This window comes from Thalassophryne amazonica, chromosome 14 (assembly GCF_902500255.1).
Source record: "Thalassophryne amazonica chromosome 14, fThaAma1.1, whole genome shotgun sequence".
In the NCBI taxonomy this organism is placed as follows: domain Eukaryota; kingdom Metazoa; phylum Chordata; class Actinopteri; order Batrachoidiformes; family Batrachoididae; genus Thalassophryne; species Thalassophryne amazonica.
In genome coordinates, this window is record NC_047116.1 from 21801812 (window position 1) to 21814742 (window position 12931).

General features: G+C 44.3%; 1 long non-coding RNA gene across 1 annotated transcript; it reads left to right on the forward strand.

Moving 5' to 3' along the window:
• Window positions 1–10972: 10972 nt before the first annotated feature.
• On the forward strand, window positions 10973–11896 carry LOC117524190. The gene is made up of 3 exons (XR_004564734.1): window positions 10973–11152; window positions 11556–11740; window positions 11835–11896. It is a non-coding gene; the product is annotated as an uncharacterized LOC117524190 (long non-coding RNA).
• The last annotated feature ends 1035 nt before the right edge of the window (window positions 11897–12931 follow it).

Genomic DNA, 12931 nt, shown 5'->3' on the forward strand with positions numbered 1-12931 from the left:
CCAACGGACGTGGGTCCAGGATGCAGAGCCCCGGGGGAACCAGGAGAAAAGGGGCAGCGGAAGGGCACGGGGGTCAGGAAAGGCAGCCCCCAGAGCCACCGGGCAGCACAGCAAACCAACAGGGGAGCGGCCCGACAGCGCCAAAACGCACCCCAACATCACCCCTCCCCAAGGAGGCACGGGGAGTAGCCCCATATCCAAGGGAAGCGCACAGGGCGCCGGCATTGACCCACCAATAGGGAGAGCCCCAGAACCACACCACCAGGGCCACGGCCACAGAGGGTGGGAGCGAGCGGCGGCAAGGGCTGGGGGCAAAGGAGCCACCACAAACGAATCCAAAGCACAAGGTAGGGACCACCGAGCCATACTAGGGCGGGGCCTGGCCCCCAGACAAGAGGTGAGGCGCAACCCCGGGGCCAGGAAGAGCACAAGGCCCCCCGACAGCCAGGCCCCCCAGCGCAGCCAGCAGGGCCCCCCAAACAGATCCAGTAGAGGCGCCAGGGAAGCCACGGGATGGGGGGAGGCAGGCAGCCCCTGAGGAGCACCAGAGCCCAGGGAGGAGCAAACCAACAGGGGGGCCAGGGAGCCGCAGATGGACGGGCCACCCCGCCCGGAGTTCCCCGAACCAGGGAAGGTGCAGGATGGGACCCCGGAGCGGCAGGGGCAGCCAAGGAGCCGAGGGGAGACAGACGGGTCCCACAAACGCGGAGGGAGAGGCCAGGGCACGAGGGGCCACGTACACCTGAGCCCCGGGGAGAGGCACCACCTCCTGCCCAGGCACCGGACCCCAACCCACCAACGGCAGAGCAGACAGACCCAACTGAAAAGGAATGATGGCCGCCAAACTCTAGATTTTTTCTGTCTTTTCTTTCTTCCACTATGTTGGTGTAGGAAGACAAAATTACTTGTGGACCTGACTTTATCTGTGTATATTGTGAAAAGAATCATACCTGAGTCACATGCAGAAAAGATGTTTATTCCATTAAATGTTCAAAGCATTTTCGGAACCGTCTTAAGATTCTGTTTCCTGATCTGTTTTTTTTTTTTTCTTCTGCCCTTTTAAGAACCAACATTCAATCCGCTCCCACAGATCTGGTAAATACAGTCATTTTTATTTTGCATTAAGTGTTTGTAGATATGTTTTTAATGTTTACTTTGCTGCTGCAAAACAGAATATTCCTGTGTGGACGAGTCAAAGGTCAGTAATAACAGTGATCACCTTTTGTGCATTTTCTTTTAAGGAAAGTCAAGAGGAAACAGGTGATACTTACGAAAACTACATGGTGCCTGATGTGTGTCAGTAACGCGGTCCAAGGCACAGGCCCCATCCCAACCCAATTACCCTGGACATTACTATAAATCAATAAAAAACTGTACATAAATGAGGCAGTAAGAAAAACAGATTTCACAAAGTTTAAAATAAGATGAATTAATTAAGATGCGTTTTTAAATTTACTAGATCTAATGTAAGTTTTATTTGTTTTTAAGGTTTATTTGACAGGTGTAAGTGTGTGTATCTCAACTGTTGGTGCTGCACATTTGCCTTCTGGGACATAATAAAGCATTGAAATATAGTGTGTGCAATAAATTCAAATGTGGATGAATGACGAATTAAAAACACAATTCAAAACTGGCCTTCGTACACATGCCCTTGTAGTTTTCCACGTTGATCCACTAGATGGCAGCAGAAACTGCCGGAAGCTACAGCCCTGCTCAAGCTTAGCCCGACAACCAGCCTGAATTAGACCAGATACTGGTCTCTCTCTCCTAGCCTGTGATTGGTCGGCGGCCGAGACGGAATTCCCACTCTTAAATGGCGGCCAGTATCTGGGGTCCCAAGGAGATGTTGTTCCTGTTGAGAGGCCAGCCCTCCGCGCAAACCCCGGCGGGTTGACGTGCCTCTCTTTACCACGTTGAACTCCCCAATGGAGTGACTGAGGAATGAAAATACAACAGTAATAAGTGTCTTTTCAATTTTAAAAAAGTTAAAATTTGCACGTGCACGCTGTATTTACAGCACATTATTGTCAGGATGTGAAAGTGTCGATTTATGTGACGAAACACACAATTCGACAAAACCGCACATCTCGACAGAACACAAGCCTAATTCAGGCCGGTTGTCGGACTAGTTCAAGCCGAGATGTTAGAATGACATCACAGGATTTCTGGCAACCTACTGAGTGACCAAATCCCCAAAGTCTGGCCTCATGGACTCACAGACTTGGAAGCTCGAAATGTGTGAAGATTTCAGACTGTCCCATTGTGTCGAACCGTCAGGTGCAGGAGGACTGACACCCGGCAGACAGTGGCTGCTTTGTGAGGTTGTTGTAGATCTTGATAATAACATTGTGTTGGTGATTCACCTTTTCATCAGGTAAGCTCTGTGACTGAAATATGTAGAGATTTGCTGCTTAAATTAAAAGAGCAAAAGAAAAAACCTGAATGGTACAAGCTAAAATAAATCAATGTGTCTTTTTCTTTTGATTTTGCATTCCTGAGCATATATTTAAAGCTATAAACTATTCTTTCCTGTTCTGTTCAAAGAAACTGAAAAAACACATTTTTACCATCTTGTTCACTGTAAACCCAAATATTAAAATTAATTGAAAAAATTAAGCAGTGCAAACTCAAAGTAAAAAAAAAGAAAAAATTTTTTCTTTTTTTTCCTTTTTTAAGATGTCTCTGTTGTGTACCGCTCAGTTTAGGTTCGTATCATTGAAGAAACAACAACCGGTGTAACAGTTTATCTTCCACCTGGGGGGTAGTTTTTGTAGGCTATCTAAACACCCCACCACCACCACCACCCCCAAATATCTTGCCAAAATGAAGTTTTGCAAGATATGTTTGTCAGTATGTATGTTTGTTGCTTTTTGTTTTTTTTGTTTTGTCTGTAATCATTGCATTTTTCACCTTTAACTCACTGTGCAGCTCAGTTTACATTTCAGATTCTTGCAACTTCACAAATAGCAGCCCTAGTAAGGTACCTTTCAGTACACAAAAGGATCAAGGTCAAACACTAAATTCAACAAAACAACTTTCCTGGTGGCAGTTTTTAAAATTTTGCCTCCAAATTTGGCATGGACATAGTAATAGGCCTGCTTATAAGCCATTACCTGGGATAAGTGATTGACATTGACCTTCAGGGTTTCGCTTGAGTTCAAATGACACCTGTATTAGGGCAAACTTCAGATTACAGTAAAACATGTTGTGTAATACACCAAATTAAAGGGCTTAATGAGAGGATCCAGAATACAGCAAAGGGTTTAAGTCATGACATCATTTGATGATGTCATCATGAAAAAAATTGCACAATTTAAGGGTGTGACAAAGCGTGTAAATCATCATTGCAGACTCTTGTAAGTTCACATATGGCAGTCCTATCAAAACACCTTTCAGCACACAAAAGAATCAAGCTCAAGGTCAAAGGTCAAGGTCACAGGAAGGCCAAATAATAAATATGACAAAGCAACTTTCCTGGGCTCCCCCTCGAACTGCCACCTTATCATGGTGGGGGGGTTTGTGTCCCTGGATGATCCTAGGAGCTATGTTGTCGGGGGCTTTGTGCCCCTGGTAGGTAGGGTCTCCTAAGGCAAACAGGTCCTAGGTGACAGGTCAGACTAAGGGCAGTTCAGAAGCTCCCATGACCAGTACAAAATCAAGGACCGAGACGTCGCCCGGTATGGCTTTGCTGGGGGCCCCACCCTGGAGCCAGGCCAGGGGTTGGGGCTCGCGCACGAGTGTCTGGTGGTCGGGCCTTAGCCACAGGGCCCGGCCGAGCTCAGCCCGAAAGAACGACGTGGGCCCGCCCTCCTGTGGGTTCACCACCTGCAGAGGGGGCCATGGGGGTCGGGTGCAAAGAGGATTGGGTGGCAGTTGAGGGCGGGTGGCCCGGCGGCCCGGTCCGCGCTCACAACCTCTGGCTGTTTGGACGTGTAACGTCACCTCGCTGGGGAGGGGGAAGGAGCCTGAGCTTGTGCGGGAGGTTGAAAGATACCGAATAGAGATAGTTGGGCTCACCTCCAGCACAGCTTGGGCTCTGGTACCCAACTCCTGGAGAGGGGCTGGACGTTCCACTTTCTTCTGGCGTTGCCCACAGGGAGAGGCGGAGAGCTGGGGTAGCATTGCTTATTGCTCCCCAGCTCAGTCACCATGCGTTGGTGTTCACCCTGGTGAACAAGAGGGTCACGTCCCTACGGCTTCGGGTCAGGGACAGGTCTCTCACTGTTGTCTCGGCCTACAGGCCGAGCAGCAGTGCAGAGTACCCAACCTTCTTGGAGTCCACGAGGGCGGCAACAGTGAACCTGGAGTTCAGATCAGGTTCACTCAGCCTCCCCGATCTGAACTCGAGTGGTGTTCAGTTGTTGGACTTCTGTGCTATTCACCAGTTTGTCCATCACGAACACCATGTTCAAGCACAAGTGTGTCCATAAGTGCACAAGCACCAGGACACCCTGAGCTGTAGGTCGATGATCGACTTTGTAGTTGTATCATCTGACCTTTGGCCACATGTCTCGGACACTCGGGTGAAGAGAGGGGCTGAGCTGTCGACCGATCACCACCTGGTGGTGAGTTGGATCCGCTGGGAGGGGGCAGACCTGGCAGGCCCAAGCGCTCTATCCTGATTGGGCCTTATCAAGGATTGGGTTATTAATTAGTGCTGCCCTGTAGGAATGTTGCCTGTCAGGGGTGGGGCGGAGATTTCTAGGGTGAGGGGGAACATATCCCAGGATATCATCTGTCCCCGTTACACCGGCCCTGAATTGGTCCAGATACTGGCTTCTCTCTTCCAACCTGTGATTGGTTGGCGGCCGAGACGCTGCCGTCAGCCTCACTTTGATGTGGCACAAGCGCTGCTCTCCTATTGGTCGCTTAGGAGTGGGAATTCCCACTCCAACATGGAGGCCAGTATCTGGGCCAATTGAGAGTTGTTTGTCGGGCTGTCTCATCTCTTTCTTTTCCTCCTACTTCTGCGCTGCCTTACAGTCACAGCCTCATATACTCTTGCGCTTAGCACCCACATAGAGTTTTGGTCTTCAGTTCAAGGAGTCCAGTGTTCGAGTCCCACCGCCGGTCCCTGCCACAAAGATAGGTCCTCCAGTCACAAACGTTAGAGAACAAAGGAAGTCAAGGTTCTTTGTTCCTGGTGTTTGCATGCGACCAGTTCAAGATCCCAGCGCTGAGATAACTCTGTATCGGTGTAACAAACAACATTGGTGTTTAACATCTAAACTTTGAAGTCCGTTTCCTCTCTAATTATTTTTGGAGGTCTCATCGTGATAAAAGAACCCAACACTAGCAATTTACAAAATTCTTCATGGACTTGTGCCTCCCTCTCACTGATCGAATTAAACCTTATGTACCAACCCACGCTTTTCCTTGTCAGAATGTGTTAGTGTGTTCCGAAGGTTAAAAAGAAGTCAGCAAGTCACAGAAATTTCTCTTATTGTCCACCTGTTCTGTTAACCAGTCTGCCTGCTGAGATAAAACAGGCAAATTACATGGAATCATCTGGAATCAAGTGCAGATGAAAGACCCACCAGTTCTCCTATTCATATGACAAATATATTAGTGTTGTGCTGAACTATAGTACCCCCCCCCCCCCCCCGCCCCAATAACTGGAACAGGACTTAGTCTCATCATGTCTATATTATGGAGCTGTTTGTGAAGCAAAGAGCTCTGCATCCTGTTACTGAGAATTTGTGCCTGTGAACTGTTTGTTCTAGCTGTTTTTTCTGAGGTGCTGTTGATCTTCACTAATACTAAACTACCAGTCGGTCCCCTGACTGACCACATTACATTTGAAATCTCTGCACACTATAATTTTGAGATGAACTTCATCAAGGGACTGGGTCATTCAGCTGGACTCCTTCTCAGAGACTTCAGGTAAGAACATTCTTTTTTAACTTGCCTGTTTTAGTTCGTTATTGCTAGTAAAGTTTGTCCTAAGCAGTGTGTCACCCCTCTGAGGCTGGTCTGCTTGAGGTTTCTTTCTAAAAAATACCAGAGGCTGCTTTTCCTCACCATTGTTCCCTAATAGTACGTGCTTGCTCAGGGAGGTTGGGACAGATTTGGACTTTCCGCTTGTATAGCACCCTGGGGTGACGTACGTTGTGATTTGGCGCTGTATAAACAAGATCAACTTTTAAACTGTGTTTTCAACTGACAACAAAAGCTTCCCTTTTGCTAACAAAAAAAAAAAAAAACCCTGTCAAATTGCACGCAAGTCTGCGTGACGATCACACCCGCTTTGTTCCACTGGTTGCCACGCTGTGCGCTGGATGCTGCGTATATAAAATAACTATTTTGTGGTGGATTAATCATTTTCTGCTTATGTTACCTATACAAGATAAATGGCATAGGTAACATAATTACTATGCAATTCAAACAATATACTTTATGTATTCTAATAAATACTATCATTATTATTGATTTAGAGTAATTACATTTTATTAATACTAAATACATAAAGCTGAGGATTATACATTTCAAATGAATAGGATTTATTACAGTAATGAATATGCATCATGTAAGGTTCATTTGGTAGGTTTGTATTAAAATGATCTAAAACGTAAATGGGAATATGTCATGTAATAAAATTACATAAAGGTTAGGGTTGAATATTTCTGTGAGTGCACGCGCGCGCACACACACACACACACAAAACAGCTGCAGTGATCGTACTCAGTCCTAATTTTAGACGGCTTTAAGCAAAGCCGCCTATTTTTTCGGCATCTTTCTAACAGTTGCATCAAGTCAGAATCAGTAGTACAGTACACTTCTTACAAATTTAGCTTCATCTAACCAGTGCTGTTTATGAAATGGTCACTTACATTATCTTCCAATGCTTTCATACTAATGAATTAATACTGGTTCAACTTATGAGTTCTTCAGTCAAGAAGGAAGGTCCTTCCCGTAACAAGCTCTAAAGTACATCTGAAGATATTTTTGTACCACTTCAGAATAAACTGTGCATCATCAAAACACCTTCCCCTTCCAGGAATTGTCAAGATCTGTAAGGCGAGCCACCACAAACCTCTACTTCACTGCAGTGGCTCCAAAAGTGCACCGCACGCCCTGTAGTCACGACACCCCTAAGACACCTACGCACCAGCATTACTACATCGCAACAGTGTTGCGATGTACAGCTATGATCTCACAACATCTGATGAGACGTAAGCAGGAATCATCACAAAAGCCAACACGAAATGTCATGAATAGATTATGAATAGTTTGCCAGTCAACATGACATGATGTATAGAGACGTCAAGAGGTCGTCGCCATGAGGAAGCCTTGTGTGTCGTGGGGAGAAACGCGCAAACTCTCCAACAGATATAGGGGGCATAGTTTTATCATCGTATTTTGAGTGTCAGCCTGTGTGGCCTTATGCCCCCTGCCTGTCGGACATTAGCGTAGTGGTAAAGTATCCATCTGTTAAACAGAGCTTTTGTAAACTGCAGGTTCGAATTCCACAGGAGGTATGTATTTTCTTTTACTCCACATCTGTTGTGTGATGTGGTGCAACATGTTCCATCTGTTTTATTTTTCCCACAACAGCAGCGCAATGTGGTGCAACACGTTCCAGCTGTGTTCATGTATGCGCGTGCACAACTACTACCGGTGTTTGGTGCACGCCTGTGCGACCGTGTCTCTCACGATAGCAGGTGGAATCCTTCGTGGTTCCCCATTTCGTGTTTGGTTCACAGATTTTCGTCCTGTTTCTGCATCTTTCATGTTGTGTGTGAAGGGGCCCTAAAGAACACTAGAGAAGCTGCCTTTCTTACAGTGGTGGGCACAGCTAACCAAAAAGTTCGCTTCGGTAACCGCTAATCAGCTAACTGAAAAGTTATCTTTTATAACGCTAAACTGATAAACCACCAAAAAATTTATCGGAAGCTACAGCTAACTACTAACTTTCAGTATTGTCTCCGGTACACACTCAGCTACTGACAAGCCAATTTTGAGTTTTAACACTGCCAATGCTTCTAATAGTATCAAAAGCAATCACAAACCCAACTTGAAGCACTTGGAGAGCGCACACCTCCACCAAGGCCATAGGGTCACTAACGTCACATGGAATATCCTTTGGCAAAGAGGTTCGAATTTCACGTCATTTCACGCATCTACTGTCGTGTTTCAGATTCAGTGGTTAACCCTCTGGGGTCCAAGGGCATTTTTTGGACAGTTCACTCGCCTGGCATAAATGTTTTATTATTGCTGTTAACAGCTCTCCCCGAATCCCACAATCAAGTTTTATACTTTTTTTCAGGACAACCTGTACTTTCAAAATATATGCTATAGTTGTGTTTTATATGTGTAATAAAGGTTTACAATCAGAAATAAGAAAGGAAAAAGTAAAGCAGAAATAATTTTCCACACACATTTATTCAAAACACACAACAAACTATAATACACTGTTTTGACACTTTATAAAGGTAATTTGGGCTCTTGTTTGAAAGACTGTACAACAAAAAGGTTCAAACAATAAACACAAATGCACATTTTGAACAATTAATACAAAATGGTCTATGCGTTTTGTTTGTCTTCATCTCAAAGCAATTTCTGTCTGTTATTACACAAAGGTCACATCACAAACTTCTACTATGAAGCTGACTGTGTGTTTGTTCTCTCCTGCTCTGAAAGCACATTCACACTTCGAGGCTCATTCAGTTTGAGGAGCAGCCCCTCCCCCTCACTCCACTGATATGGTAAACAGTGCTTTATCCTGGCGAGAGACCTTGCTACAGGCTTATCCAGTAACATTCACAGGAAAACTAGACAAGCAATCCTGATATTCACACACTATTTGAGCACGTGAGGTGAATCTGCCCTACAATTGGATTTTGGAAAACCCTATGACAGTGAACCGATTCTGACTGGACACTCACATTGCTCACGTCATCACACAGCTTCTATGAAGAGTACAAAGATGGTGGACAGTGGCCGAAAGAGTATATTGATGTGTATGTCTGTGTCGACATGTAGTAGTGAATTTATATTTATGTAAATATGACTGATTAGAATTGTTGGACTTGTACTAGCAGGGGTGGGCGCTAATAAGCTTTGCTTCAGCCCACACCCTTTCGGACTCACTACTTTTGTCTGTGTTTGTTTGTGGAATTGTTCATTTTTTTCTATTTGAAAATTTTGTGTGCCGAATAAAACTTTGTCTCTGTCACTGTCAGGAAAGTCCAAAACTTTCCCAACTTCCCTGAGCATGTGCATACTGGAAAACAATGGTGAGGAAAAACACCCAGAAACCTCAAGCAGACCAGACTCAGAGGGGTGCCACACTGCTTAGGACAAACTTTACTAGCAGTAACAAACAACATTAAAGTAAAAAAGAATGTTATTACCTGAAGTCCCTAAGTTGGAGTCCAGCTGCAGTATGACCCAGTCTCATGACAAAGTTCATCTCAGAATTATAGTGTGCAGAGATTTCAAACATAACGTGGCCAGGCAGGTGACCGTCAGGTAGTTTAGTCATCAGTGAAGATCAACGGGACCTCCAAAAGAGCCAGAACAAACAGTTCACAGGCACTAATTCTCAGCCGCAAAGTGACAGAGTAACACACAGGATGCAGAGCCCTTTGCTTCACAAACAGCTCCACAATATAGATGGGTGATTCTTAGACTACGGGCACTTTTATGTCCCTTGATCATATTTTATGAAAAAAAGAAAAAAGGGGAAGTTTCACACTTTTATAGTTATCTTTACAATGAAAGTGTTTTAAGAAATTTGTCCTAGTAGTCTATGATGACTTTCTCACCTTTTTTCAGCATCATTATATGCAAATATTGCCGTTTTGTGCTTGTCCCACACCCAGACTTATGATCTTCAATGATAATGAATAGTAAACAAACGTTTTTTCTAATGTTTTAAAATACCTCTGAATAAAATATCAGTAAAATAATCTAAACATAATTGGGGTATTCAATGTCATACAACTGTTGTGATGTTTTTAAACGAAATGTAGTTGTCCCACACTATTGCCGTAATTTCCACCACAACAATAATGTCCCTTTAAAAAGTTTGAAAGATTGTGTGGGTAGTTTCTATGGAGATAAACAGTAACATTAGAGCACATGTATATGCCCGTAGTTAAAGAATCACCCATATATGATGACACTGAGTCCTGCTCCAGTTATGAGTAACAATTTAACATTTGTCATATGAAAGGGAGAACTGCCCAGCTAACATGGAACGGCCTTGCAACGTTGCTGGGAGGTTACATTTTCGTTGCACAATTGGGAACGTTCTGTCCACCTCCTGGAAACTTCCATCAGGAACGTTTACTTGTTACAGTTTTTGGAAGTTTCTTTGGAACGTTGTACTTACGTTGAGGGGACGTTTCTATAACTACATAATTCACCAGCCTTATCAATCTATATATGATTGATAAGGCTGGTGATTGGTATTGTTGTAAATTTAAATAAAGTGATTCCTGTATTTTCTTTCTTAACACTTATATTTTATAACTTGCTTAATTTTCCGAAAGTTTTTCAATTCTCAGGGATACTTTAGTAGGCCTACCGTCCCGATGATAGTCTAGTCCGGATTGACCGGTTCGATCGCAATGGGGGGAACTCCCGCGGTTCATTCTATCTGCGCATGCGCAGGGTCAAGAGGTCGTGAGGAGCTACAGTGGAGAGTGACGCGAGCGTATAATGGCGGAGGAAAAGATCCCAAATTATCATTTTCATCCAGGAGTGGGAGGAAGATTATTTTTTCGTTTATTCAATGGCAAATCCATCTGCCTTATCTGCAATGCAAACGTGGCATTACCGAAGAAAGGGAATTTGGAGCGGCATTTTAAGACGATCCACAAGAGCTTACGATGCTAGCTTCCCGGCTAAAAGCCGGCTTGGCAGCAGCAACAGGCCGTTTTCCTTCCGCGGACAAATACCACCAGTAAGGCTGCAACCACAGCTTCTTATCGTGCCAGCCGTGTTCTGGCAAAAAGAAAGAAATCATTCAAGGATGGTGAAATTGTGAAAGAAGCTTTCATGGAAGCTGCAGATGTGCTCTTTGCCGATTTTAAAAATCAGAAGGAGATCGTGTCTGCAGGATGTGCAGCTCTCAAGAAAGTCTGTTGCACGACGATGCGAGTTAATGGCGGAGGATATTGATCGGCAACTGAGGAATGATATTGAGGTATGTGAGTGTTTTTCTCTGCAATTCGATGAATCCACTGATACTGTGGACGTGGCTCAGCTATGTGTATTTATTAGAATGTTTTTGACAACATGAATGTAAAAGAACTGCTGAGCATTTTACCTTTGAAAGGCCACACGAGAGGCACAGATATGTTTCAGGTTTTTATGGAATTTGTTAATAAGAGCCAGCTGCCCCTCTACAAACTCATTTCTATAACCGAGCTGCCAGCTCGATGCCATCTTAATAATGTATTTATACAAACAACCATGTCATCAAATTTCATTGCATGAGAGGCCTATTAACTGATCGAGTAGTTCTGTTGTGTTTATATACGTGTTCCTGCTTTCAGCAGCATTGTAGCTGTTTCATGTATACTAAACTTGAAGCAACTTTGTAACAGATGGTACACAGCAACGACTCGACAGACTGGAGTCAAAGGTGGACCGCATACTACAACTACTGTGAGGAATCAGGCTGCTGAAGAAGCTGACTGCATTGGAGATAATGCAGGCCAGACTTAAAACAACGGAGGAGCTGGACCAATTCAGCAAAACGCTGGAGGACCAGGAGTTTAGGAGGACAGTGGTAAATTATTGTTCCTAACACTTCTGCAAAAGTGTTTATTTTCATAAAGTTGCATATTGCCATTGCACACATACTTCTTTTTACTCTGTCATAGGTGAATCTGCTGAAACAGCTATCTGGATCAATGCTGAACTCCTTTGCCAGGACGATGCTCGGGAAATTGGGATGTGGCGGTTGTGGGCTGGCGTCAGCCTCAAAGGATGGAAAGGGAAGAAAGCCCTGCAGCCTCTCACTCTCTAGAGTTTTGAAGAGTAAGTTATCAAGGTGTCTCACTGCATCATTTAATTTTAGTTAGCAATTAAAAAGAATTTATCGTTTCTCCAGTTAAAAAAGAGGAAAATACAAGACCGTTTTTTATTTTGTTTTTGTGACAGAAGCCTTCAGCAACAAGATGGAAATTTTACCAGATGCTATCGATGATGCGTTAACTGAAACACTGCGCCATGCAGCAAAGAGGGTAAGTAGTTAAACTTTTATGGCATCAGCAACTCACAGGTGACTTGTACTAGCACCATGGCCACACCTAGTCATTCCCTTCAATCAAATCCGGTCCAGTGTTGACTGTTTCAAGAGTAAAGACCGTGACCGGCTCACATGCACCCCAGCTCTTTGGAGCAATCTCTCTCTCTCTCAATCCGTTCCTCACATTCTGTATTCTCTTTCCGCAAACATCTTAAAACCTATCTGTGTGGGCTCACCTTCCCTCCATAGTGTAACTGTCACTCGGCTGTGTTGACAATTGGAATTCATTCATTCATTATTGGTTTATTTGACAGGGACAGTGCATATTAATGAACGTACAATTGTTTATAGACAGTATATATACGAGGTCTGTCAATAAGTATAGGTCCTTTTTATTTTTTTCAAAACTATATGGATTTCATTCATATGTTTTACGTCAGACATGCTTGAACCCTCGTGCGCATGCGTGAGTTTTTCCACGCCTGTCGGTGACGTCATTCGCCTGTGAAGCACTCCTTGTGGAGGAGTCGTCCAGCCCCTCGTCGGAATTCCTTTGTCTGAGAAGTTGCTGAGAGACTGGCGCTTTGTTGATCAAAATTTTTTCTAAACCTGTGAGGCACATCGAAGTGGACACGGTTCGAAAAATTAAGCTGGTTTTCGGTGAAAATTTTAGCGGCTGATGAGAGATTTTGAGGTGATACTGTCGCTTTAAGGACTTCCCACGGAGCG